This window comes from Triturus cristatus, chromosome 12, assembly GCF_964204655.1.
Source record: "Triturus cristatus chromosome 12, aTriCri1.1, whole genome shotgun sequence".
In the NCBI taxonomy this organism is placed as follows: Eukaryota; Metazoa; Chordata; class Amphibia; order Caudata; family Salamandridae; genus Triturus; species Triturus cristatus.
Genome location: NC_140595.1, coordinates 735,977,593 through 736,004,885, shown reverse-complemented (window position 1 = coordinate 736,004,885; position 27,293 = coordinate 735,977,593).

The following is a 27,293-nucleotide window of genomic DNA, read 5'->3' as shown; positions in this document are numbered from 1 at the left end:
TCGAACATGCTTACAGGGGAATGGCCCGCAGTTAATGGGCTATTGGAGGAGGCACAGGCGGTCTTGTCTGGGGCTGGGACGCTCTTCAGGGTTTGGGGATTGGCCTGGAAGGTTACTGGATTGCAACGGATACTGGCTGTACGGGTGGATGGTCATCCACTGGGGGGGCCTTGCCGAGAAGGGAGTTTGGGGGCGATGGACCAGGATTACAGGGGGACGGTCCGCGGTTGAGGAGACGGAGGGAAGAAGACAGTGAACACAGTTTCGTTTCAGGGTCCTACACCCATGCTATGGTGTGTGCACTGGTACAATTTTGTCACGGACGGGGTTTGTTTGGTAACTGCTGCTTAGTGACACTGGACACAGTTTTCAAGGGTGGATGGTCATCCACCTGGTGCCTTGAGGGGTGGGGGAGGCATTAGGAACGCAACCTGGGGGGACAGGTAGTCCTATTTCGAATAGGTACACCTTTCGCAGTCTGGGGTGTCCCGGCAATAGTGAACTTTATAGGGGACGTAGGTTTAGGAGATGGAGGGTCGTCCACAGGGGCCGCAAGGTAGACTGGATGGAGGTGAAAGGTGCACTAGCACTGGGGGTGGGGCAGGGAACCGCCCTCCGGGGGTCTCCCTGGTTGGCGGTACTTTGGAGGGGTGGGTAGTCACATACGGGCGGATCCACCCCTCGGGGGGGGGAGAACGGTACACAGGTGGCTGATAGCGGGCGCGGGAAGCAATGACCAATGCAGGAAATTACACAGAGGATGCTTGGAAGGCAAGTGAAGGTGAGAATGGGGAGAGGAAGGAGGTCACCGAGTGAATGGGGGAAGAGTCTAACAGGTGAGATGGTTTTGAGAATGGATGAAAGGAGAATGAGTCGGTATGGGATGGGGAAAGTATATTTATTGCAGTTATGTACTGTTGAATAAAGTCTAAATGATTGCAACCATGTCCTAATAAAATGGCCTTTTACGCTTCAAGTAACAGCGTGGAGTGTGGTTCTTGCGCGATTCCTACGGGAAGCCCGCAGAGAGAGCTTTTCTAATGTAAATACTGCAATAGCTGCCACGGTGTATTTTTTTTAAAATGTGACAGCTTCCCCATGATAACTCCGGTACAGAACTGGTTTTAAAGTGGGCGTGAAGCCTCGAAGAACATTTCTAGCTTTAATTTTCTTTAAAGCACAAAATGCTGGTGCGGTTCACACGCCACCTTTCCCCCCAGTCAGCGCTCTTTCACTATTCCGAGTTGTCGTCCTGGGCCCCTGGCCCTCCAGGCAGTGCTTCGGTGGGGTGCTTTGGCCTCGCTGAACCCCCTCCTTCTGCCATCAGAGTGCCCAGTTGCCCTCCGCTGCAAAAGGCACATACCTCTGGCAATCCAGGGCGCCGGCCTCCGGCTCATCACCCTTTTGGTCACCGACCTAGGATTTGCACCAGGCAACTAAGATTTCCAGCCTAGCTGACTGGAAGTATGGACACACGTCACGTCACTCCATGGATGCGTGCCATACCGCCAATGCGTGCAGCGCCAACTGTGCGTTCAACATCCCGGATGCGTGCCACACCAAGGGCATATGCCACAAAATGGGGGCATGCAACACCATGGGTATATACCACTCAGTGGGGGCATGCAACATCATGGGTATATGCCACACAATGGGGGCATGCAACACCATGGGTATATACCACTCAGTGGGGGCGTGCAACACCATGGGTATATGCCACACAATGGGTATATGCCATACCATGCATATATGACACACCATGGATCCAAGCCATAACCTGGATGGCTGCCACACTAGGATATATATCACACCATGGATGCGTGATGCCATGGATGCGTGATGCCATGGATGTGTACCACTTAATGGATGCATGATGCAATGGATGCGTGCCACGCTATGGATGCGTGATGCCATGGATGTGTGACATACTACGGATGTGTGCACACTTTGGATGCGCGCCACACCATGGAAGCGTGACACACTATGGATGTGTGCACACTATGGATGCTTGCCACACTATGGATGCGTGCCACACTATGGATACGTGCCACACTATGGATGTCTGCCACACCATGGATGCGTGCACACTATGGATGTGTGCCTCACTATAGATGCTTGCCACACCATGGATGTGTGCACACAATGGATGCATGCCTCACTATAGATGCTTGCCACACCATGGATGCGTGCACACAATGGATGCTTGCCTCACTATAGATACGTGACACACCATGGATGCATGCCACACCATGGATGCGTGACACACCATGGATGCGTGACACACCATGGATGCATGCCACACCATGGATGCGTGCCACACTATGGATGTGTGCCACGCCATAGATGCATGACACACTGTGGATACGTGCACGCTATGGATGTGTGTCATACTATGGATGCCTGCCACACTATGGATGCGTGCACACTATGGATGTGTGCCTCACTATAGATGCTTGCCACACCATGGATGTGTGCACACAATGGATGCGTGCCTCACTATAGATGCTTGCCACACCATGGATGCGTGCACACAATGGATGCTTGCCTCACTATAGATATGTGACACACCATGGATGCATGCCATACCATGGATGCGTGACACACCATGGATGCATGCCACACCATGGATGCGTGCCACACTATGGATGTGTGCCACGCCATAGATGCATGACACACTGTGGATACGTGCACGCTATGGATGTGTGTCATACTATGGATGCCTGCCACACTATGGATGCATGCCACACCATGGATGCGTGCCACACTATGGATACATGCCACACTATGGATGTGTGCCACACCATGGATATCTGCCACACTATGGACGCCAGCCGCACTATGGATACATGCCACACCATGGATGCGTGCCACGCTATGGATGCATGCCATGCCAGGGATGCGTGGCACACTATGGATACAAGCCATACTATGGATGCGTGCCACACTGTGGATGCCTGCACACTATGGATGCCTGAAGCACCATGGATGCGTGACACACTATGGATGTGTGCACACTATGGATGCGTGACACACTATGGATGCCTGCCACACCATGGATGCGTGCCACACTATGGATGCCTGCCACACCATGGACACGTGCCACACTATGGATGCCTGCCACACCATGGACGCGTGCCACACTATGGATGTGTGCCACATCATGGATGCTTGCCATACCATAAATCAATCAATCAGGGAATTGTAAGTGTGCTACTCACCCGTGAGGGTCTCAAGGCGCTGAGGGGGGGTCCGCAGATCTGTTTAGCCAAAGAGCCAGGTCTTGAGGGTCTTCCTGAAGGTGTTGAGGGAGGTGGCGGGTCTGATGTCTGCTGGTAGCTCGTTCCAGGTCTTGGCTGCAATGTGAGAGAAGGATCTTCTGCCTGCTCTGGCTCTGTGGATGCGCGGGGTTTCGGCCAGTGCGAGGTTGGAAGATCGGCGGTTTCTTTTGGGTACGTGGTAGTTGATTCTGTCGTTGAGGTATTTGGGTCCGTTGTTGTGTAGTCATTTGTAGGCTTGAGTGAGGATTTTGAAAGTGACTCTTTTCTCCACGGGGAGCCAGTGGAGACTTTGTAGGTGTTGACTGATGTGTTTGTGTCGGGAGATGCCGAGGACGAGTCTGGCGGCGGTGTTCTGTATTGTCTGGAGTTTAAGGAGTAGGGACTTGTTGATGCCGGTGTAGAGTGCGTTTCCAAAGTCCGGTCTGCTGGTGATGAGAGCGTGGGTGACTGTCTTCCTTGACTCATGGAGGATCCACTTGAAGGTCTTGCGGAGGATGCGGAGGGTGTTGAAGCAGCTGGAGGTGACGGCGTTGACCTGTCGGTTCATGGTGAGTGATGAGTCAAGTACGATGCCGAGGTTCTTGGCGTGGTCTGAGGGGGTAGGTGGGCTTCCGGGGGTGATCAGCCACCAGGTGCTGTCCCATGCAGAAGGGGTGGTACAGAGGACGAAGACTTCTGTCTTCTCGGCGTTGAGCTTCAGGCAGCTGTTGGTAATCCAGACTGTGACATCTTGCATCCCTTTCTGGAAGTTGAATTTGGCAGTGGTGGGGTCTTTGGTGAGGGAGGGGATGAGCTGGGTGTCGTCGGCGTAGGATACGTTGTTGAGGCTGTGTTGTCGGACGATGGGTGTGAGGGGGGCCATGTAGATGTTGAAGAGGGTGGGGCTCAGGGATGAACCCTGTGGGACTCCACAGGTGATTTTCGTGGGGTCAGAGAGGAAGGGTGGGAGTCTGATCCTTTGGCTTCTTCTGGTGAGGAATGATCGGATCCAGTCCAGGGCTGTTACTTGTATGCCTGCGTCGTGTAGTCTAGCGACTAGTGTGCGGTGGGAGACGGTCTCAAAGGCCGCTGATAGGTCGAGTATGAAAAAGGTTGCGGAGTGTCCTTGGTCCAGGAGGGTGAGGATGTCATCTGTGGCGCCGAGTAGGGTGGTCTCTGCTGTGGTTGCTTCGGAATCTGGAGTGAGACGGGTTAAGTACAGCGTTTTCTTCAATGAATCCTGTCAGTTTCCTGTAGACTGTTTTCTCTGCAACTTTGGATGCGAAGGGGAGGAGCGAGATGGGCCGATAGTTCTTGAGGTCGGTGGGGTCAGCTGTGGGCTTCTTGGGCAGAGGTCTGACTTCTGCGTGCTTCCAGTCATCTGGAAAGGTGCCTGTTTTGAAGGTGGTGTTAATGGTGCGTTGTAGTTCGGGTGCGATGGCAGCCACGGCTCTGTGGTAGATTTGAGGGGGGGCAGGGGTCGGTGGGGCCCAGATGTGGATGCTTTTCATGGTCGAGGTGGTGTCTTCGGCCGTGATCGGTGTCCAGTTGGAGATGGTGGGCTGGCTGGTGTTTCTGGGGGGCGGGGGGGCCGTCTGTGGCACCTGGTGGATGGTTATCGAGTAAGTTGTCATAGAGGTTTTTAGGTCGAGCCTAGCACAGCGTGCATGCGCTGCTCTGCTTTATGTAAGGGGCTTCAGAAAGCTCACCACACGCTCGTGCGTGTGGTCAGCTCTCGTTACAGGCTATTGGGCTTTGCGTGCGTCTTTTTAAGAAAGACAGCATGCAATTGGGCAAAGGCGGGTGCATGTCCCGCCTTTGCTCCGTCCACGGCCTATTGCTTGCGGTTACCCGCACGGCCCACATATGTTTTCAATTATCGTGCCCCTTAAAAAACAGATCGCTCGCTGTGGCGCGCGCGCACCACTTGCGGGCTTGTCTTTTAAGTTGTAATAATGCAGAAATGAAGACCAGGAGAATGCTTTGCATGCCTGTTGTCTATATGTGCGTGTGAAGTGCACTGGTAATGTCTCACTCCCTAAAAGCATACTAAAGTGTAGGACTGCACGACCAGTCACTACAGTCTTATCTCCTCATCTGAGGGCTCCTTTGACCTTGGGCACATGCATCATGTGTGAACCTGGCCCCACTGGGAACTTCTGGTGTGCAGCGCCACCTTTGATTGACTGGTCGGTTGTGACTGTTGAGCCTTGCGAGTTTACACGTCACTTCAGTGCTACTTTAATGTATGTTAATTAGATGGATTCATCTGTGAAAGATGCATTTTGAATTGCTGTGTTGCTGCTGCCACGGGGGAGTGTTCATTTTACAGGTGAGTCCAGCCACCTGCTCAGGCAAATAGTTGTCAGGGGGTGCAAATGTCAATAAACGCTACAAACTCGCCAGTATTTAGATGTCAAAGTGTGAATATTAATAAGGCCCCCTTGAGACATTGTCAGGCCACAGACACCGAGCATGTCTGCCCAGCAGCCACGTCTAAGGGGCGGGATGTGCCATGGTGAATGGTGGTAGTGAAGCAGAGAACAGAAAAGTATGAAGGGCCTGGGGTCTGCAAATACTGATGAGGAGGTCATTTGAAATCAGCGGGAGCACAGGGTAAACTAAAGGTGTAAAGGGGAGAGCAGAAAGGAGCGAGTGGGCGCAATCATGTTCTCACCGAGGTATGTACACCTTGGCATATGTGCTCGCTGAGGTAAATGCACCAAGCTGCATGTGCTCCGTGAAATGTGTGCTCCTTAACTTACATCCCTTTCATTAGTATTACATCCAATTACATCCACATCCCTTTCATTAGTGTGCTCCGTGATGTAAGTGGTTAAACTTGAACACTTCGAGAAGAGCCAGTCACAGCCTCGCTGGGCACCACGTTCTGAGTTCTTAGATTTACCAGGAAGAACCAGTAGTGGAGAGAGAGAGCTCAGTTGGCAGGAAGTTGGGCGAACGCTGGTATGAAGCTAAACTATACTCAGGGTGGAGACTGTTTTACACGACGTGTATAGCGCACAGAGTAAGATTGAATGGGAAAGTGTTGCTTGCAACAAGGAGGGTGTGAGATCCCAACACACATGTGTTGGGGTTGGGGTGAGGTACGGAGAGAGCCAGGGGTGAAGTACTGGGTTTTTCAGAACCAACCCAGCGGTGCCAGGGGACACACCCGAAGACTTCGAGTTCTTCCTGTTCCAGACCACAGAAACACAGAGTCTTCTAGGTGAAGTCAAAGATCGTATTTATTGGCTGCAGACCAAACACAGGTATCCGAGAAGTACAGCACGGTGTATGTTCTCAGGAGACTGCTCCCGAACCAAAAACCAGTCTTTTCTTATATACAGAATATTACGCTCTGGGCAACACCGCCCCTATTTTACAAGTGGTCATTCACATATTTTCGCTTCAAAGAAAACGCACAGTCATGATGAAAATCCCACGTTTCAGCTCGGACAGCACATAATTATTTACCCAGCGAGGCTCAGAACCCTCATCAGATATCAGCAGACCCCAATAAAACGGGCACTTCCTTCTCGTGAAACAAGCCATAAAGTAGGAAACAGAGTCAGGTGTGAAAGAGATTAGTCAGGGTTCGTGTGGGATGCATGACTTTATGTGTGCCGGGCCCTGATGCTAATCCCATTTGGCCGCAGTAAAAGGAACCGGCCGGACAGGACTGACCTCGGGCAGCGGAGTCAGTTTTCACAGGTCACAAAGAAGTCACAGGAGGATTGCGTGTCCATTAAGCCTAGCATGGTCTAAATGCGCAGCCTATGTGAGGGCAACCACAAAATGGTTACCATTCTAAAATGGAACCCGAGGGTTTTATATGTAGTATACATATACGCGGTGAATTCATCGGAGAAACATGACGAAAACACTCATACATACCGCATTAGTCGTTTGCGGTTCGCTGATACCAAACTCGGCATGGTAGGACCATGCTACCAGCATGGTTCCGAAATTTACAGTACCACAGACCCTCCTTTTGCCCTTACATAGGCAATAACTATACTCATACTGATCTGAGTCCAGGTCTATATTCATGATATCATGAAGATGTTGCTGTAGCATCATCCTATTGCTTAGCTCGTCCCTTGATACAGGTTTTCCTTACACATGATGTAACACAGAGGCTACACATTACAGGAGCACACTGTATACATAGACAGAACAGGAAAAGAATGGCTAAGATCATCCCAGTGACTATTAGAATCTTCCATCCCCAAGCTGATATCAGTCCCCAGAACCACCCCATCATCGACCAGTCTCCTTTATTCACATGAATGAATTCGGAAATCTTATGCAGTTTGGAAATGGCCTGATAGACTGTCGGAGCGTTATCTGGTATGAAAATACAGCAGCTTGATTGGATAACCTTACATACTCCACCACGGTCTGCAAGTATGACATCTAGAACCATACGGTTCTGCAACATCATGAGGCGATCCGCTTGAAGCTCAGCTGTCAAGTTACCAAGGGCACCAGCCATTACATTAACAGTGGATTCAAATACACGAGTCAGTTGTCTCAGGTTCCTACTATTGACCATTGGTCCCCAAAACGTCAGGAAACCCAAGAAGAAGTCTCCCGCTTCCTGACCGGCAGTATCTTCCTTACTAACAACGCCCCTCACAACTCTGGTCTTGTGATAGTCAGAGGCGGCAGTAAATGTCAGCGGTAGCAAATTTGCAACATAACATGTGCCCAAGAAATCAGGGGGCAACCATGTATATGCTCGGTCATTACAAACAAAGTGTGTACCCTTGGCAGCCAAAAACGCAGGGGAAAACTGTGATGGAAATATGTACGTTTCAGCACAGTCACTTTTCCCTAATTGAGCTCTTGGATTCTGACTATTACCTTGTAAACAGAGCCGACCTATGTGGGGTACGACCCAAATCGGAGATGAACTTTTGCGCTGTTTCTCGCCCAGACTAATGCTATACCCCGTCGCGTTCCAACCCACATAAGCTCGCAACTCATCCTTAGGAATAGATGAATATGCATCGATATCTCTACTCATATCAGCAATTCCTCTCATCAAGGCTTTATTGTTCGTGCTAGGTCTATTGGAATGCGGTGGTCGTGGGGAATATGTCTCAAGTGCAAAAAGAAACATGGTCTGGAATGCCCATGATGACCCATTATAGCTAAACGGCAGCACTAGATACGGGATACCCTTATCAATGGTATGCGGCATCAAACCACACACCCAGCAATTTGTTGTGTTCATAACTAGCTGGTGCTGGTGCAGGAGTTGAACAAACAAATTGTTTACGAACTCTGAACTGGAAAGAGTGTGAGGGAACAGTAGGAGGAGGTATGGGCTGTATAGTGGGTGCAAACGGCACCTGAAAAGACAATAATACATAACCTACAGAAAACGTCATCATGCTAAATAGTACAAAGAGACATAATATTACAAAACGTTTGCTATTCATTACTTTACATATTCTGCTCTTAAAATGTATTTCCTCAGCGGGTCTCTTCATCTCGAAAAACTCCATCCTCTAATCGTGCTGTTCGTGGCGTATGAGTGTCTTCTGCTAGGGAGTACACCTGTCAGTCCAGGGAACGCCCTAGACCAACCAGACCGTTGACCTAACGTCTCCGGCTTGTACCCCAAAGTCTTGGCACCGTGACCCTACAGCTGAACCCGGATGGTGGTTTGAAAAAGCAAAAATAAGAAAGTTTCTCAGATGGAAGAGAGAGCTGCACTATTAAAAAAAAAAAAATATATCAAAGAAAAATAATTTTTATTTGTCCATAGTTCTCGGCCTCAAATTGTACCGACTTCTTGTAGGTACTGTTTGGTCTTGAAACAAGAGTTCAGGCTTGGTAGTGTTCAATCGAATTGACGGTGGCACAGCTTCTTGCAAGATGTCATCGATTTCCTTCTCCGAAAGCATTCCTTTTACTCGTGCATCGCTAAACGGCAGAAAACGAGGCACAGTCTCAGTCTCTGAGTCAGCGATCCCTTCCTGGACCCACTGGTCGTAAGGCAAAGGCAAAGGGACCCTTTTGCAATGAATGCCGTGTATCCAGTTCTTTTTCCCCTTCACTCGAACAGCTGATCTCGTCGAAAGAAGGACGAGACGGGGGCCGATCCAGCGGGGCTCATCATTTTTCGTCCGCTGGAAATTTTTGACCAGCACCCATAATCCAGGATTGATGGGGTGTCCCGGAGCTTCAGAGAACTGAGGCAGAGAATCATGCACCTGTTGGTGTAAAACACGCAATTTAGCCGTCAATTCATACAAATAATCAAGCAGTACTTTATGTTCGATCTCACTGAATTTTGTAGGCCTTGGCACTCCCCATATATTGGCCGGGCGGCCAAACACGATTTCGTAGGGACTAAGTCCCACTCGTGAATGCACAGTCAGTTCTTGTTGATAGGAGTGCTAAGGGCAGAGCATCAGGCCATTTAAGACCAGAACTCGCTTGAATCTTAGCCAACTTAAGTTTCAAAGTGCCATTATAACACTCTACTAGTCCAGCTGATTGGGGGTGATTTGCAGCGTGGAATTTCTGCTTTATATCTAGTCCCTCACATACATTCTTCATCACTTGTCCCACAAATTCTCTCCCATTATCACTCCATACCATTCTTGGCATTCCAAACCTAGGGAAAAATTCTTTGACAAGGGCTTTAGCTGTGGATAAGGCAGTATTGTCTTTTAGGGGATATGCTTCTATCCACCTTGAAAAAGCGCAAACAACGACAAGCACATATTTCAAATTGTTGCACCTTTCCATGTGGATGAAATCTAGCTGCAAAACCTCAAACGGATACGTTGGAGGCGCAAAATGACCAGCTGGAGTTGGGGTTCCCCTACCAGGATTGTATTTCAAACATACCATGCAATTTTTGACCACATTCTCTGCACACTTGGGAATTCCAGCATTCTGCCATACTGGAGCTAACAACTTACAAATCCCTTTCACACTGATATGCGCCATTCCATGTGCCATCGTAACCACTGGAAGCACATATGCATCGGGTAACAACCATCGCCGGTGTTCTGACAAATCAACCCAACAACCATTTTCATCCAATTTACCCTTACTTCTTTTCCACATACTCAATTCTTTCTCTGTGGCTTCAGCTTGAAGGGACTTCACACTCTCTATCGTGTCTTCACACATTCCAACATCACCAACCCATCTTGCAGGGCCTGCAACATACATTAGAGTTGTAACATCTTTCGCTGTTTCTTTCGCAACTTCGTCAGCAAATGCATTACCACGACCAACATCATCGGTAACTTTCTTGTGGGCACTGCATTTCACAATCGCAACTTGTAATGGCAAGGTCAATGACTCAAGGAGGTCATTCACCAACTGACCATTCTGTATCTTAGTTCCATGCGAAGTCAGGAAACACGTTCTTTCCACAAGCGCCCAAAACTATGGGCCACGCCAAAGGCATACTGACTGTCAGTTTATATGTTCACTTTCATTCCTTTCGACAACACACACGCTCTTGTAAGGGCAATTAATTCTGCTGCTTGAGCCGAATTATGTGGTATACGTGCAGTTTCAACAATCGTGCGCAAAGTCGTGATAGCATATGCAGCAGTCGTATCACCATTCGGAAGCTTGAAGCACGAACCATCCACCCATAAGGTACCATCACTCTCAACCAGGGGAGTATCTTTAAGATCCACTCTCCCTTTTGTTTCTTCTTCTGTTCTGAACAGACAATCATGCTGTTCGATCTCATCTGTGTCTCCTGAAATCGGCAATAATGTAGCTGGATTCAACGTGTTGCACCTCTTTATGTGCACATGACTCGCTAACAGTGTTAACTCATAACCTGACAATCGAGCACTAGTTAAGTGCTGTGTCTTGGTCCTGTTCAACAACGTGTCCACTGCATGCGGAACCATTACAATCAACGTGTTATTCATTACCAACCCAGCAGACTGTCGAATAGACACAGCTGCTGCCACTGTGGCTCTCAAGCAACTCGGCAATACCTTAGCTACCGGATCCAAAGTCGACGAAAAATACGCACATGGACGCTGTTTGTCTCCAAAAGATTGTGTTAACACTGACAATGCGCAACCTTCCTTCTCATAAACATACAATGTAAAGGGTTTACTGTAATCGGGGGTACCCAACACAGGAGCTGAACATAATGCATTACGCAATTCTGAAAAACGTTTCTGACACTCTTCAGACCACGGGACGGGATTCGGTGTATCTTTACATGTTAATGCTATCAAAGGTTTTGCTAGCAAAGAAAAACTCGGGATCCACTGCCTACAGTATGAAGTAATACCCAAGAAAGCACGCACTTCTCTCTGTGTTCTTGGCACGCTCAATTGTGCAATGGCCTGAATTCTTTCTGGGGTCAGTTTTCTTCCCGCTTTTGATAAGAGATGACCTAAGTAGGTCACTTCTTGTCGACAATATTGCAGTTTTGAGAGAGACACTTTGTGATGAAAGGTAGACAAATGACGCAACAATGACAATGTAGCTTCTTTACAAATCTCCTCAGTATCCGCGGCAATTAGTAAATCGTCAACATACTGAATAAGGTTAGCACCACTAGGTAAAACAATTGCATCAAGCTGCGCTTTTAAAGCCTGACTGTATATTGATGGACTTTCACAGTAGCCCTGTGGAGCGCGTTTAAAACGGAAGCTTCGACCACTTAGACTAAAACCAAAAATATCCCTGCTCTCCTCTGCAATCGGGATGCTAAAGAAAGCATTCTTTAAATCGATCACTGAGAACCAAGCAGCGGAAGCTGGGATCATAGTTAACAAGGTAGTTATATCAGGGACAACTGGAAACTGTGGCACAACTATCTTATTGACCTCTCTAAGATCGATCACAAATCTGTAAACAGGTGGCTGAGAAGGGTCAGTACGTTTTAAAACAGGCAAAACCGGGCTATTGCAAACGTTGCCTCTTGTCTCTTCAATTACATCCTTTTCAATCAAATCGCTAACAACGCTTTCTCACCTTCATTAGAGATCTTATACTGGGGAATGCGTGGCAATTTAACATTGGCTTTCAAAGTGACCACATATGGCGGTATCTCCAAGAGGCCCACATCATTAGGACCAGTAGCCCAAAGGACATCTGGAAGGGACGACAATTCAGCTGGCAGTTTAGTCTTCGACAAATACATTGGAGAAATCACTTCCCTACCCAGTGTAAGTTGTACTCCTGAGGGAGAACAATATAATGTCGCATGTAATCTCTTTAACAAATCCAATCCTAACAGGTTTTCACCACAACCTGTCGTTAGGATAAGGGGTGCTTTTAGCTCACAAGGTCCAACAGAAAGTGGCATAGGACTAGAGATCGGGTTCCTAACCGGGGCGCCAGAAAAACCTACTGAAACATTCATTTCGCCAGACAAAGGCGCGCCTGGGAGTTTTGAGTGCATGATAGAACTCTTTGCAGCACCAGTATCCAATAGAAAAGGCTCTGATACACCCGCTGTAGTCACCTTGACATACGGTCCACTCTGGTTCACTGGCACTGAAACAACTCCCTCTCTCTGTCTATGACTGTCCTAGTGATCATTACTTTCCGCATTCTCATCCTCCGCATAATAGTCATCATTATAGTACTGAGCTGTCCTACCAGTTGCATTGGCTTGTTGGTCAAAACTATTTATCGTATTTTGAGGCGGAAGAGGACGCGCGTTCTGGGGAACATTCCCACGCCCTCTACCTCTAGGAGCTTGCTGACCACCTCTACCTCTCGTGCCATAAGCATTATTCGTACGCTGCAACAATATAGGACAACTATACTTAAAATGACCTTCCTCTTTACAATACGAACATTGATTGGGACCTATAGGAACACGCGGTTGGGAATATTCAAACCTTTGCATGTTTCTTTGAAACTGCTGAGGTTGCTGATAGTTACTCTGACTACCGCGTGGTGGGTAGGCCTGTTGTAACAGAACCTTTGTTTTCAATTCTTTCGTTTTCTTGTCTGCCTTATCTTTCTCATTTTTATCCCTATTTTCGTAATACTGTGCAGTAGCCAGTATTTGTGCTGAAGAGGAAACAGCCCAAGAACTCTCTGAATCTTTTAATTTCTTGCACAACTCGGGAAGTAAATTATGCACGAATTTATCAACAAATAATCGTTGACCACCTTCCGTACTCATGTCTTGTCCACTATGGTCGATAAATGTTTCTTCAAACCTGGTGAAGAAATCAGACACTGACTCATCTTTCTTCTGCTTGCATGCGGATAATTTATCCCAATTCACACGCATCGCGGGCATTAAAGTTTTCATATAGTTAATTATTCTACCAGGGAGTTCTGCTACCGCGGGCTCAGGCTTGGCACCACCAACTTGTCTGGTGTCTGCAGCAATGATATTAGCCCATGTGTCACCTAGTTCTGCAGCATAATCCGCATTACGAATCAATCCCCATAAAGGTTGCGGAACAACATTCCCGAACAACATATCAATGTCGGCTAAATTCATGACACACGATTCTGCGGTCTGTGATAACTCTTTATAATATCCTGCAGGGTTTTTACGGGGGTCAGGCAATGTCTGCTTAAGCGCTATTACTTCAGCTCGCTTCCACGGCACGTGTACCCAAACACGCTGAAAATGTGGCTGAACAGGTGGGTAAGCATTTAAATCACCAGGTCTCCAAACTGGAGGAACCTCAAGCATCGGATATTGGCGCACTTTTACCTTTTTCCCTACAGGGAACTCCTGTTCGAACAACGACTGATGACAATCCCCATTCCTGAAGGACAACAATGGCGTAACTGCTCTATCAACATCGGGGCCCACAATCGTGCCTTTTTCGAATTCAAATCGTACACGGCACAACTCCTACGGGCTTGAATCTAAACCATGATCTTCCAATTCCTCACAGAGGAATTCACACATTTTCTCGAAAACGTATCTCTGTTTTAGTGCTTCCCATTGATGAAAAACATTTAAAACAGATTCCAAATCATATCTTGAAGGAAAAACAATCCATTTATATGCCATGCGGTCTAATACTTCTTTCTCTTCAGAACCTGGCAGCTGACTACGCAACTGCATACGTTGTGAACCAGGGGTCGTACTAGATGACCCGAAGAGAGGCGATATAAAACTAGTGACCGCACTAGCTATTCGTTGTCATGTAGAAGGTGAAGTTGAGGCAAGAACAGGGGGAAAGACAGAGGGAAGAAAAACGAGTGCGGAGACAGGTACAGGGATCGTATCAGGAAGAGCGCCGAGAGAGGCAGCTGATGTACTAGGTAGAGTCGCAGGGAGCGCAGAAGAGACAGGTAGCGAAACCGGCGGCCCTTGAGAGGGCTGCGCCGTAGGGATAGGAGCCGGCTGAGGAGGAGCTGGCGGCTGCGGGAAGGCTTGCGGCAAATTAACTAGAGGCTGTACATTTAAGGGTTGCGGAGGTGCTGTAGCACTCTGCGCATACGGGGGTGGCGAACTAAGCAAATGTGACATTAGGGGATCTTTCTCCTTTTCTTTTGACGCATCTTGCTGAAGGGGCGGCAAAACTGGGTAGCATTTATCAATCACTAGTTTACGTTGCCTGTGCAGCTGCTCATTCATTTGTTCTTCTTCATTATCTTTAAACTGTAAGGCTGCTTACATTATCGACATACCTTTCTCTCTTTTATTTTTCTTCGCTAATTTGATTTCTTTCTGTTTGGCTTCCTTTAGCCAGAGGCGGAAAGAATCAAACATCGCCGGCCGGGCTTTCTTTCTAAATAATTTAACCTCTAGATTATCCAGGATCTCTGTGTCGAAACTACCATATTGGGGCCATTTTAAATCACCATCTTTCCTGGTGTATTGGATCCATACTTCATTATACGTAATGGGGCCCACGCCATGTTTTACTTAAAGCTCATAAGTTGGAGTCCCAATTGGAGGAACCGGACACGAATCCTCTAATCGGGAGTCCTTATTATAACCCAGACAAAACAAATTTCCAAATATACTAGAACCAGGCATCTTCGCTCACTAGTCTAGTTTCAAACGTCAAAGGATTATCGAATACGATAGTCTCGTGAATACACGAGTCCTTCAGCTTTGGCACTTGCAAGTTCCAAATCAAAGCGATCCCAAAGGGATACCAAACTAAGAATCAAACTAAGGACTGGGAGACGCTCCACTTATACTTAACTGAGGTATCGATGACGTCACCAGAAGACTCGTTAAATCGTTTCGCTCTACCAAATCATCAAGGGTCCAAAACAGGGCGATAGTCAGGGCAGCAGTCCTTCGTAGCCGTCGGGACGCGGAGAACCTCGCGGTAAAGACTTTCGGACCACGTCGACATGCAGGGGTCGATGAAGTGGCGGCCTTCCTCCAGAATTTTCACACGAAGCTCCTCACGAACCTCTGGCTTGGACCGGTACCGCTGAAATCGCCCAACGTTGGGCGCCAACTGAAGTACTGGGTTTTTCAGAACCAACCCAGCGGTGCCAGGGGACACACCCGAAGACTTCGAGTTCTTCCTGTTCCAGACCACAGAAACACAGAGTCTTCTAGGTGAAGTCAAAGATCGTATTTATTGGCTGCAGACCAAACACAGGTATCCGAGAAGTGCAGCACGGTGTATGTTCTCAGGAGACTGCTCCCGAACCAAAAACCAGTCTTTTCTTATATACAGAATATTACGCTCTGGGCAACACCGCCCCTATTTTACAAGTGGTCATTCACATATTTTCGCTTCAAAGAAAACGCACAGTCATGATGATAATCCCACATTTCAGCTCGGACAGCACATAATTATTTACCCAGCGAGGCTCAGAACCCTCATCAGATATCAGCAGACCCCAATAAAACGGGCACTTCCTTCTCGTGAAACAAGCCATAAAGTAGGAAACAGAGTCAGGTGTGAAAGAGATTAGTCAGGGTTCGTGTGGGATGCATGACTTTATGTGTGCCGGGCCCTGATGCTAATCCCATTTGGCCGCAGTAAAAGGAACCGGCCGGACAGGACTGACCTCGGGCAGCGGAGTCAGTTTTCACAGGTCACAAAGAAGTCACAGGAGGATTGCGTGTCCATTAAGCCTAGCATGGTCTAAATGCGCAGCCTATGTGAGGGCAACCACAAAATGTTTACCATTCTAAAATGGAACCCGAGGGTTTTATATGTAGTATACATATACGCGGTGAATTCATCGGGGAAACAGGATGAAAACACTCATACATACTGCATTAGTCGTTTGCGGTTCGCTGATACCAAACTCGGCATGGTAGGACCATGCTACCAGCATGGTTCCGAAATTTACAGTACCACAGGGGTGCAACTAGACCCGAACTTCGGGGGGTGGAGAGGGGGGGAACACTTCCAACAATGGGGCAGGATAAGCATTTCTAGAAATTGGGTCAACTATCCTTCTAGCCAATATGAGAAAAAGAAGTGACAAACTGCAATTATACATACTGGACAAACCTAATATTATAACATACATGTTAGGGAAGATTTCACACTGTTCCTAGGCTACTCGCAGTGCTGTTTTATAAAGCAGATTGAGTGCATTGACACCTAAAAGACAGCTTGTACAGATCTAAATTCAAAGAGCATAAGACAAGTTTTCGTAAAGTTGTCTCAAAACCACACTACGTCTGCCAATTCACTGAGCCATTTCATGACAGGACTATCTGCTTGTGAAGTATTTATCATTGCAAGTCCAGAACAATGCTCATTACTAATTGTCAACTGAAGGTACAATTTTGGTTTACATATTGGTATGTTTCAAAACATTCACGGGTGAGACTGCCCTTATGTACAGGTCTGAAAATATTAGGTTTAGTAGCAGTGCCTAATTTGAGCTGGTGGTTCCAAGTGGAACCCACTTGCACTCATTTTTGGTGTCCTGCACTTATTTTTCCTCTTTAGACTTTGTTCCAGAACAAAAGAGAGAAAAACACAAAAGGGTGGGAAGAGAAAGATGGAAAAATTGGGACAAAGGTAGAAAGCAAAGATATAAAAGAACCTGCAAGAGTGCGATAAAGAGCTTTAAGAAGTACACTCGAGAGAGGGATTTTGTTTCCTCCCTCATGTTGGTTACCTTGAGTACAGTATTTTATTTGTCGGAAGGTGTGTGCTGCAATTGAGAAGTAGTGCTTATCATACTCCTGTTGGCTACTGAGGGGAGTTCAGCCACCTACAAATATGTAATTTTGGGGCAGTTTGCAATGGGAGGACTCCTCTACCATGCTGTAATAGTATTGGCTAATAATATTGCTGAAGCGTCATGACATGCTCACTGTGTGCATTAATTACAGCATGGACTGTGTTTTTATTGCAAAGCTAATCTTATTGGCGAATAGAACTTCTCCTTAAGGATGTTGCCTCATTCAAAATGGCTGTGGCATTCACTGTAATGCTGCAAAGGCATCTGTGCATGGTTTTTCCCTCTTCCCCTTTTATATCTGTTCTGTGCAGAATAAGCAGTTTGTTCTGCCCTCCCACCCTAGTGCGCAGACAGGCCAGTTGCTGAAGTCCCAGCAGCCTCATGCCCATCCTTTCTCTTGCACCAGCCCACTGTCCACTACTGCGACAGCCCACACACAACCAGCTCCTTTCAGCCATGGGACCCGATTCAGAGCTTAATTGGGATAGCCTGGACCGCATGGCCCAATTGACTACAAATCAGGAACAATTACTGGTAGGAGAAGAGAGCGACAAGCTTAGCCACTATTGAAATGCAAGCAATTGTGTCCATTTTAAGAATAGACAATGCTGTTACTTCATTGCCAAATACCTGCTCCTATATTTTCTGCAGACACAATGCGCACTTTACCCCTACACTGCACTCTGCCAATTCAGTTTATCAGCGGCAGCTAAAGATCTTTGTAAGTGGTGGGGTGTGATACTTAAGAACAAAAGTTACTCACCTGTAATCTATGGTTCTCCAGTATTGGTATCTTTCATAGATTCACATGCCTGAATCATTCCCCGTAGACGGAGTGGGAGTCACACGGTACATAAAAATAGCAATATACATGCATATCGAAACCATATCATAGGTAACCTAGAACCAGGAAGTAAAGTAGCCAGAAATCAAAAGGAAAAAATCCTCCACTTTCATGACTCCTCCAAGTCATTATATATAGTCCAAACTACAGCCAATCAGGCGACAGCACCCTCCAGAATGTTCTCCTCAGAGGCTCAGGCTCTCAGATTTTCTAGCACAAGTGTGATCCAGAGTGGAAAGAGCATAGAAGAGCCTCTGAGGGGAGGTGGGTGGGTTGGATGTGAATCTATGAAAGATACCAATTCTGGAGAACCACAGATTACAGGTAAGTGACTTTTGTTCTTCTCCAGTATTGGGGTATCTTTCATAGATTCACATGCCTGAATCAGAGTAGAGAGCAGTAACTCCATAACAATACTAGTGAGATTATCATCACAACATAAGCATATGCATATCACAGGCAATATGTAATCACAGATATAGATATTTCTATACATATTACCTACTGGCGGTCGCCAGTAGGTAGTTATAGTTAGGACCCTGTTTCCATAGGAAATCCGCAACATTCTATTTGGAATAACTTTGGCGCCGGTCGACGAATCCTCGCGAAATTTTCAAAATAGGTGGGGCGCTACGCTCCGCTCCTACCCTGAAAGTCTCGGGGGGATTCGTCAAGCAGGGGCCGAGAAAAAAGGGGGGTCCCAAAACGCGTTTTCCCCATGCATTTTTCCATAGAACCTTTAGACACAGCTACAGCCCGAACGGCTGAACAGAATTACTTGAAATTTGGCAGAGAGGTAGCCATAAGGTCAAGGAAGTGCCTTTTGCAGGTCTGGTGTAAATCTGTTCAGTATTTCCTGAGAAAATAGCATTTAAAAGCATATATATATGTGGGCGGAGCCTAACCACACATCTCATCCTGAGATCTGATTGGCTGTCAGCACTTCATCCAAGAAGTGTTGGCAGCCATCTTGGGACCAATATACATGATAGCACCTCATTAAAAAGCATTGCAGTTAATAGAAGGTTTTAAGACTTTAGTTACATTATAAATCATTTGTTGATGGTACCATACTCATTTTAGGAATTGTGGTATGTTCTAAGATGATTTCACCATGTGAAAAAGCCTTCTGCTGGGATATCATGATTGAGAGAAAAATATTTCCTCATGCTTTTACCACAGAGGTTTGGAAGGTGATCTATAGGCTAAACTGAGAGCTTATTTTCTGTAAATTCACATTATCTTTCTCAGTCATGTGAGAATGAAGTCTGACATTCTCAGTAAAACATGTACATCCAACAAGGGCAGAGACTGTCAGTTGATTCCTTTGTGTTCTACTGCAGCTTCCCAGAGTGTTCCAAAGAACTACTAGAGCGCTAACAGTCCTACTTATGATAAACGTATGGCACACCTGAAGCCATCTTGCTTGGATTAAAGTGGTAACTCTTAAAACATTTAATTTAAAAAGGAACAAAATGAGGGGGTTCATTTTTCCATAAAAAGTATGATTAGTGCTGCAGAAAGAAAAATTAGGGCACATTTTGAGTGACTTCTCAAATCCTCTTCTATTTCATTAAAAAATTCTGACATGCAGACTGAAACATGCACTTTCAATACCAGCAGCAGTTTTCCCTGGTGAGCAGTAGCTTTACTACAGTGATCTAATGAGCAAAAAGAGTGCTAACATTCTGAATTTATGGCAAATGTGTGACACATCTGAATGCCTTCTTGATGGAATCAAAGTAAAAAACTGAAAGTATTTCCTACTGAGGAGACTGCAGTAAATGAGGAAATTAGGAAACTTCATAACAAATAAGTCTCCCAAGATGGCCACCAGAGACAAAAGAGCCCAAATGTAGCCCAAATATCACCCAGATGTAGCCCAAGTATAGCCCAATGACAGAATGTCCCAGAATGTTCTTAAAAACAACTAGAGCGCTTACTGTCTTCATTATGACAAAAGTATGGCACACCTGAAGCCATCTTGATTGGAATAAACTGGTAACACTTAAAACATTTAATTTAAAAAGGAACACAATGAGGAGGTTCATTTTGCCATAGAAATTATGATTAATGCTGAAGAAAGAAAATGAGGGCACATTTTGAGTGACTTCTCAAATCCTCTTCTATTTCATTAAAACATTCTGACATGCAGACTGAAACATGCACTTTTAATACCAGGAGCAGACTTCCATGGTGCAGTAGTTTTACTACAGTGATCTAATGAGCAACTAGAGTGCTAACATTCAGAATTTATGGCAAATGTGTGACATATCTGAATACCTTCATGATGGAATCAAAGTAAAAAACTGAAAGCATTTCCTACTGAGGAGACTGCAGTACATGAGGAAATTAGGAAACTTCATAACAAATAAATCTCCCAAGATGGCCACCGGAGACAAAAGAGCCCAAATGTAGCCCAAAATCACCCAGATGTAGCCCAAATATAGCCCAATGACAGAAGTGTGCAAAACACTTATTATTTTGTGTTTTTGCAGTGTTATATAGTGCAGACTTGTCAGGTATTGGAGTGCTTTACATGAGCATTGGTTACATCACACAAGAACAAATTCATTTTGGTTGTAGACATGGGGAGACTAAGTGATTTGACCAGAATCACAGAATGTCGAGCTGAAGCAGAAACTGCAACCTGGTTCCCCAGTTGCAAAGTCTGCAGTTCTGGAAGTAACACCACATCCTCTCCCCTAAGTGCAACATTTAATCAAGTGGTCAACTGGATAAAAAAACATAAAGATAACAAATAATTTAAAAGTGCTTTGTCGCTATTTGAACACTCAGAAAAGATGTCCTTATTTTAGTCTTTTAGAGCACTAACCATAATTTTGATGCCAATAAGACCCTCTCATATATGTAATTTCTAAAGGAAATGCTCTAGGTATTACAGTTTTGATTACATCAAGATGATGTCAGGCGTTCCACACTTTTGTAATAAATATAGAATGTTAGCAATCTAGTTGTTCATTAGGATACTGTTGAGAGGCAGAGGCCAGGGGCACGGACTCTGAAAATTGAAGGCAGGTAGGAGGGTGCAAAGGCAACAATTTAACCACACTGAGCAGGCAGGAAGGGCCGTGGAAGCACAACAGACTATGGAGGGCAGTGGAAAGGAGGGCAGGGGCAACAAACCAACAATACAGGACTTGCAAGAGAGGCTGTTGGAGGGAAGATCTATTACGGGTCAAGGAAGCTAGGGGCGGTCCCCAGATCCCCGGGAGCCACCACAGAACTGAGCAGGAGAGTGAGTCAGGGACAAAAGGGGCACCTTAATTTGAGCCGGGGTGCCTAGGAACGCTTGCTCCAAAAATGAAGAAAACAGACATATGAGACATGGAATTGGAGGCAGAATACAATGGCAGTTTAATGAGAAGATGCAACTTCAAAGAAACCGCAGAATAGAGACATAAAGTACAAAATACAGAATCCAGATAATCATACAGCTGTCATAATATTCTCTGTATCTCAATTAATGTACTGACAGAGAGAGAGAGAAAACACATCTATAAATGCATCATGAGAAACAAGTTACACCAAGGAAAATGTTACCTAGGAACACTCACGTTTACTCTTAGAGCAAGCATTCCTGCAATTACAATACAAAATCTTTTAAATGCAAAAGTAAAGAGAACAATGGTTAAACATAACATGACATTTCATATAGGTAAAATAGAATAAGATACTTCAAGCAAAGCAGAGCAAGACATTTTAAGCAAAGGAAGACAAGAGCTCCCAGCTCTTGGGGAAAACCTGCACTGCCTGTTAACCTACATACAGACGGCGAGGTAGTCCGTCGATATCTGTGGGTGCTCCCTTTTTATATCATTTTGTGGGCTCCTTTGCACGCTACATCTACCTACGTATGCTACCCAAAAGCTTCGTCTGCAGATTTTACCAGACATTTCGTCATTTACCCACTTAATGCTGACAATGGACTGGGTGAAAAGGTCAGTCTCTCAGGCCAATCGCTTATCGTAAGTTCCATAGAGCAAGCAGAAAATAATGGGTATTGTACGGGAATTCAATATATTCATGTATAAAATCTCCTCAGTTCTCTTAACTTGACGCTCTGCGGTTGCCACTTCCTTAAAAGCGGGAAACCTGCCCAGGAAGCAAGTACCAGTCCAGGATGCAGCCTACTGTATGTCGACAGCTTCAGGGGGATGTTGAACTTTGATACCGAGCACGGAGCACTCGGGTAGGGTGGGGGCTACTAGTTTGGATCAGAAGGCCTCGCAGACCTGCCTTCAGACTGCTATACACTAAAATTGCAGAGCTATGGTCAATTTAACAAAGAGGCCTACATATTGAGCAGAAGGGCCTACACAGGGGTTTATGCTGGCTGAGTGGTAAGGATGTCTCAGGATAATTATATAGCAACACAGGACCCGCTGGTAAATTTAATACGGCCTACAAATGCAGCTGGCAGGGCAAGGACAAGGGTCTCATACTTCAGGTGTGGACAGAACGGGCCAGGGGCCCCTGTGATACAAAATCTACCCTCCTTCAAGGCTGTGGCAATGTAATAGACCATTGTGGGCAGAAGGAAGAGGCAATGGTAGTACAACCATACATGCCAACAGACCCGATTCAGCCAGGAAACGTCCAATGTTTTTAAGCTCAAATGGGCTTTATTTGATCTGTCTCCTGTCTACAATATCCTCTTTTTCAATGTAACTCAAAGGGGAAAATCAATACCCCAGTTTTTTTTCAAAATCTCCCTCTTACCAAGTTCAAAATGTTCGCAAGTATGGTACATTGGATCATGGAAGGAAATGGGATAGGGACATGGACTTGGATAACAGAGGACAGGAGGGACATGGAGAGGTGCACCAAACTGACCCTGCAGGGCAGGCATCAGGGTTTGCAGCAGCACAATACACCACACAGGGCATGCAGGACGGGAGTGCAGCACAACAATCCATAGAAAGCAAGAGGGAGGGGACAGGACCATGCACATGGACAACAGAGAACAGAGGGGCAAGAGGCAATGGTAGCTAGCTGACCATAATGGACAGACAGGAGAGAAAGCTGCAGCATAACAGACCATAAAGGGCAGGAGGGACGGATCAGGGGCATTACAATGGAACAGACAAGCCAGGAGGGAGGGAGTAGGGCTGGGGGAAAGGGGGCAGGGCAGGAGCAGCAAGATAGCCATGGAGGTCAGGCAGGATGGGCACTAGAAGCAAGACACACCATGAAGAGCAACAGTGAGACTGTGATGGCATACACACAGACCATGGAGGGAAGGTGGGAGGGGGTCAGGGGCAGCTAACTGACCACACAGGGAAGGTGGGAGGGGCCATGGCAGCACAGAAGACCATGCATGGCAAGTGGGAGGGTTAGTGGCAGCACAATGGCTATGATGGGCAAGAAGGAGGGTGGAGGGGCATGCACAAAGGACGATGGAGGATAGAAGGGAGGGTCAGGACCTGTGCACAGACAAGAAAGTTCAGGGGAAGGGACCTCACAACAGACCACACGGGGCAGGCAGGAGGAGCAGTTGCAGCACAACAGACCAGGGAGGGCAGAAGGGTGTGGCAGTACAATGGACCATGTAGGACAGGAGGAAGAGGATAGGGGCATGGCATGTGGACAGGCAGGGTGGAGGTGGCAGGGACAGGTTACAGTCATCTGACAATGCTAGGCAGGTGGGAGGGGAGTGGCAGCTCAACAGAACACTCAGAGTAGATAGGAGTGGCAGGTCCATGGGACATGGTGGGCAAAAAGGATGGAGCAGGGGCATGCACAAAGACATTGGAGGGCAGGGGGAAGGAGAATAGGGGCAGCAAGCTAAGCACAGAGTTTAAGCAGGAGGTCAATGATGGGGCATAGAATTGGGCAATGGAGGGCAGGAGGAGTGGACTGGTACATCATACTAAACTGAGGGCAGTGGCAGCACATCAGACCATGCATGGCAGGAGGGAGGAGGCTAGTCCATGGATTCACACAACAGAGGATAGGGAGGAAGGGGATGGGGCAGCAAGCTAACTGTTCAGAGAAGGCGGGTATTAGGAACTTTATTGTTTTTAAAACATTGTGTCTGTGCGAACTACTTAAAATATGAACAAGTATGCAGCATAATCTCACTTTTATTCAGGAAGAAGAGGACGTTTGTGACTGTGACTCCGGGTTCACTTGGCAGAAACACCCCCTGACCCTCCACCCCCTATCGCAAAATGTAATGCCCGTGAAAAGGGTAGGTGAACACAGTGTTATATAGAACATAGTCCTGAGGGCACGATTGAAAATGAAAACTAGATATAGTGTATGGTATAAACTATGCACCAAAAAGTGTGATATAAGATGAACCGGGCGTGAAATATAATATGCAATACATTGTGCGCAATGACAGATTCATTGGAGAGCGCGAGATAGCACAGGCACTAGCGCGTGCTATGCGATATGCGCCTTGGAGTGTAATATGCACAGGGCAGTGTTGTGTAACCTAACTAGTCTCTAAAGTTGTAATATAAAATATGTGCTGGGGAGTGTAACGTTGCATATGCACTGTGACAAATATATGGATCCCAGATTATAATATGTATGGCATAGCACTGTGCGTTATAACATAGGCATCGAGAAAGGCACGTTAGATGGGGCAATATAACCCGTGCGAAGACAAGTGTGGCATGACATATTCACGGGGTGGTGTTACAGTGCACATGGGCTAGAGAGTGTCATAGCATATGCACTAGCTAGTGGAATACAACACAGAGGTGTGTGGCACTCGGCAGGCAATGGTGGGTGTAACACAGCATTGGGCTCTGTCAGGAGCACGCTGTGACTCTCAAGTGATGTTCGTCCCCTTTCCAGAGAGTAAAATAAAAAGTATTACACATCCGGCAGTGGATGTGTGTTTTATTAACCGTGAGGGGGGTTTCTTGCATAGTTTTGGTCGAATTTTTGTCGAATCCCCTTTGAATGGCTTGGTGTGCATGTGTATTAAATGTGCCCGTCAATAGCTACCCATGTTTGTATAAATAAACGACAAGGGTGTCTACCAGGATTAGGCACGGTAGGGCATCGGACATGTCAGAGCTTCACTAGTGGTGTAAATACATTCCACGTGGATTCATTGCATGCATAGTCGCCTTTTAATGAATATCACGCAAATCGTCATGGTGATAGGTACGTACGGTTTGTCCAGCATGTCCTAGGTGTGTCTATGAATATATATTTTTTAAAAATAATAAAAAACAGTGGCCGGCCCTGGGGATTGGGGTCAAAAAAATATAATTAGGAGACTGGCCCTGGGGGATGGGGTCATCAGGGCCAATAAATTAGAATAAGAAGGGGAACCAAACAGCCCCCCTTCTTAAAAACTAAAATAAATAAAAGACTGGCATCGTGCCGGAGGCCATGCCCCCTCCGTGCAGCACTCTGCAAACGCGCCCCCAACAGGCATCTCCAGTATGCGCCAGGGAGCTGCGCTGCAGCCAGGTGTTCTGAGGCCAAGCCCCTTTTTACACCTCTCTGCAACGCAGCTCTGTGGCGCTTACTGGAGGTACCTAGTGGTCTAGTTTGACCCTAGGGACCCTTAGGATTCAAGGGGACTTAATCTCTCAACTTAGAACAGCCACAGGGCGCGTTTACACAGTGGTGAAGGGAGGGGACGGGGCCTGAGGTGACGTGTGCAAACACGCACTATGGCACGTTTTAAATTGGGGATATAATTTCCCTTCAATACTGAGGGCCCCTGGGGGCTAACTAGCCCACCAAGTGCTTTCAGTAAGCGCCACTGAGCTGCATTGCAGAGAGGTGGTCCAGGCCGTGCCACTTTTTACACCTCCCTGCAACGCAGCTCTGTGGCACTTACTGGAGGTACCTAGTGGGCTAGTTGGACGCTAGGGACCCTGAGGATTCAAATGAACTTAATCTCCCAACTAAAAATGGACACAGGGCGTGTTTACACAGTGGTGAATGGAGGGGACGGGGCCTGAGTTAACGTGTGCAAAAACGCCCTGTGGCCTGTTTTAAGAGGTAGTTTTAATCCCCATGCCCTATTATATACTAGGGGCTTACAGAGGAGGTCATGCTAATCACAGGGGGACCCCAACGCATAATGTTCCCTAGTGTATGTAGGTGTTTTCACTATATTCTAAGTGTCTTTTAACACAGCACTGGCTCTAGGACTGGTTAGTCAGACTCAGTTACCACCAGTATCCGTCTGAAAAAGTTGAGGGTACAGGATGATTTTGCAACAAGGCTTCTTTCTGCTCTTCTTTTTGTTCTTTCTGCACGTTATCCTTCTTCCTGCACTTATCTTCGTATTTGAGGACTTCTGTTGCTTCTTTCTGCACTTCTTTTGTTTCTTTCCGTGCATTTTTTCTTCTTTCTTCACATGTCCTATCTCTGTAGGCATAGTTAGAAATTAGCATTTAAAAAACCTTTGAAATTCACAGAAAAAACCATAGGTTTCAGGCACGTTATAGTTAGGAATTAGCATTTAAAAAACCTCAGAAATTCACTGAAAAAACCATAGGTTTCAGGGGTGTTATAGTTAGCTGGACTTTTCACTTGTACAAAACCTTTGAAATTCCCCCGTTATAGTTAGTTCAGCTAACTATAACTCGCGCGCCCGCAATGCACTGCTGATGACGTCACATATTACATCACTCATGACATGGTCAGTGACATCACTCATGACATCACTGATGACATCTCAAATGACATCACTGATGACATCACTGATGACATCATCCTTGTGATAGAGTGGCAGACCTCCTCTCACCCTAATATAACCTTTGATACACACATTCAAAAATAGAGACTAAAATTTTCAAAACAATGGACATACCAATACCAGTTACAACAACCTCTTCAGTAATTCTAAGATCCACATACACATCCACTCATTCACCAACAGTCCTATACAGTCACTCATACATGTACTCACTCATCATATGTACTCATACACCTATACATCCTGTTACACAATGCCACTCATCCATAGAGTTACTCACACACATAGTCACTCATGCTAATAAAGAATCAAACATACATTTACTTGCATATACAGTTATACACACACCACCATACTTACTTCTACGGAAACTTACACA